The 2,455-nt window shown below is 55.2% G+C and overlaps 1 protein-coding gene across 4 annotated transcripts in view; it reads left to right on the top strand.

Moving 5' to 3' along the window:
- Positions 1 to 2,455, top strand: part of LOC113210790 (angiopoietin-related protein 2-like) — a 153,222-nt gene that overhangs the window by 131,706 nt on the left and 19,061 nt on the right. The window lies entirely within an intron of this gene.

Genomic DNA, 2,455 nt, shown 5'->3' with positions numbered 1-2,455 from the left:
GGGTGGGGCGCCCGACCTGCAGTACCCTTGGAGCTGTTGTGCGCTGCTCCCCGGCCCGGGCGCCGCACTAAAAAGCACTCTTGGGTCAGAGGTGCCGTTTTAATATCTGCGGGTGAGGGCGTCGTTAGCGAGACGAACGATCGCGTCGCTTGTGCAGGATCGGATCGAGTTGTTCGAAAGTACCGCTCAGGTAGGTCCTATGATGCGCGTCTTCACGGCGGCGGCAGAGAGAGGGGCCAACAGTGGCTGACCCTCGGAGTAAGTGCCGGGCTCCGTGGGGGGTGGCGTAGCGTAGCGTGGCGGGAAGATGATTTGGGTGAAGCACAGCAGCGCGAGGTGTGGAGGGCCGACCGACGATTTGGACACCTCTCCTCTCCCCCGTTTTAACGGGCACGCCATCGGACAGTCACGCAGCCCGGCGGCGCAGCGCACGGCGCAGGAAGGGAAAGGAAGGGAAGCGTAGGGCAGGCCGGCCGGACCGGCAGCACCGGCCTCAAGCTCAAGGCCGCCGCGGCAGCCCCACGGCACCGGCTCAGCGCGGGAGAGTGAGTGGGCTTCATTACAATCAAAGCGAGTGCTCTCTCTCTCTCTCTCTCTCTCTCTCTCTCCTTCTCTCTCTCTCTCTCTCTCTCTCCCTCTCCCCCTCCCCCTCCCTCCCTCTCTCCTTCCCTACCTCTCCAACACTATGGGAAAAATTAGTAGGAAGTTTGACAGGAAACGTTTTCTTGACGCAAGTTGTAAAATTACAATTTGTAATCGTAAAAATTCTTGCAGCATGTACCGTCTCGATACCGTCTTAAAATGCATTGGCGAGTTATAAATATGTGCTCTCGTAAATTTACAAAAATTAAATTAGGATTCAGTTTACAAAAAAATTGTAAATTTACGACGGTATTTTTCATAGTGAATGTGAAAATCATCCTCTTGATTTGTCAACATTTGTTCTACTTCTTATTTACAAAATATGTTGATTACGATTGACCATTCTTGCTTGTCGATCACTTTCATACAAAGTGCTTTTTTAATTTTGCAATTTCAAATTGTAATTTTACAACAGACATGTCATGGAAAGTACGCCTCTTATAGACGGTGTTCCTTCTCCTGTTTGTTCACGCCCGGCACAGGTCAGTGACGCCGGCCGAGCGACGCCGCCGGCCGAGTTGTCGCACCTCACCGCTGTATATACCCTGACGTGAGAGATGACCGGTTCGCGAGACATTTCAAAAGGCGCGGCGGTGCGCGGGAAAGTTGTAATTACATGATGTTTCCCACACCGTCGCCGGCCTCGCCTCCCGGGGGTTGTCGCGCCCGCCTCGCGGCGCGGCCAGCCAGCTTATAATATGCGCCAGATCGGAATGTTATCATCATCGCTTTGGAGAGGAGAGTGTACAGAGACATCAACGGCACATTACTGCCAACCATGAAGCCAAAGTCTTTCATCCTCGCCGTAGCCTGGAAGAAGGATCATTATAGTGGTTTAGTAGAAGTTGGACCCAAGTGGTCAGAGGAGAAGATGAAACCACAAAGTTCAACACTCCCTCACATTCATTCGGCATATTACCGGGGGCTCGGAGCCTGCGGGAATCGGGATAGGCCACCCCGCTGTACACACATGCTCTGCAGGCTGGATATTGCCTACCTACCAGGCGTTATGAGAGCTCTCAAAGCGTAGCTCAACCAGGCAGGAAAATGACGGTCGTACTTGCTGGATGATTCCTTTACTAGATCAACAACTACAGAAAACACCCACCTCTCCGCATCCCCCCCCCCCCCCCTCTCTCTCCCCCCCTCTCTCTCTCTCCCTTCTCTTTTCCACTTCGCTACGGGGTGCCGGCCGGCCGCTGCCCCGCCGCCACTGTCTGGCCCAATACTCGCGGGGTCACCTCACAGACGCACAACAGATCGGCCGTGGACGGGATAATGATAGGCTGCCCGGGGAGAAAACCGCCGCTCGAAGAAGAGGGAACTTTTCGGCCGTTTCATCACCAAAACTTGCAAATAATGTTATTCTCGGCGGCGGTCGCGTTATGGCCTGGTGGCCCAGCAGAACATCGGGATGAACCGTTTGCATGCTGACGGCGGCCCCGGCCGGCTGTTTGGGGTGTTTCTCAAACAAACGCCGCTGACAGGGCCGCTGCTGGCCGCCGCTGCGGCGGAGAGGCGGAGGCGGAGTCAATGGGCCTGGCCGGGGCACCGGTCCTGGTCGCCGTCATTAGGCAAACTAACTGGGAGGGTCGACGCAGTTACATGGCAAATCAAATGGCAACGGGAGGGGGGGGGGGGGAATTCGTGTGGAATCGCTATAAACCTTGCTTCGAAATGAAATACGGGCATTTCGGAAAGGGAAAGGGGGGGGGGGTTGAATGGTCGCAGTCGCGTCGACAAGAGCGACAAGAAAACAAATGTCAGTTAAGCCGAAGCGACAGAAGCAGCCGGGAACAGAGCCGGTGGGACG

This window comes from Frankliniella occidentalis, unplaced genomic scaffold (assembly GCF_000697945.3).
Source record: "Frankliniella occidentalis isolate FOCC.00 unplaced genomic scaffold, Focc_3.1 Scaffold36, whole genome shotgun sequence".
In the NCBI taxonomy this organism is placed as follows: domain Eukaryota; kingdom Metazoa; phylum Arthropoda; class Insecta; order Thysanoptera; family Thripidae; genus Frankliniella; species Frankliniella occidentalis.
Note: the sequence above shows the minus strand (reverse complement) of the source record. Positions and strands in the feature narration are given on the sequence as shown.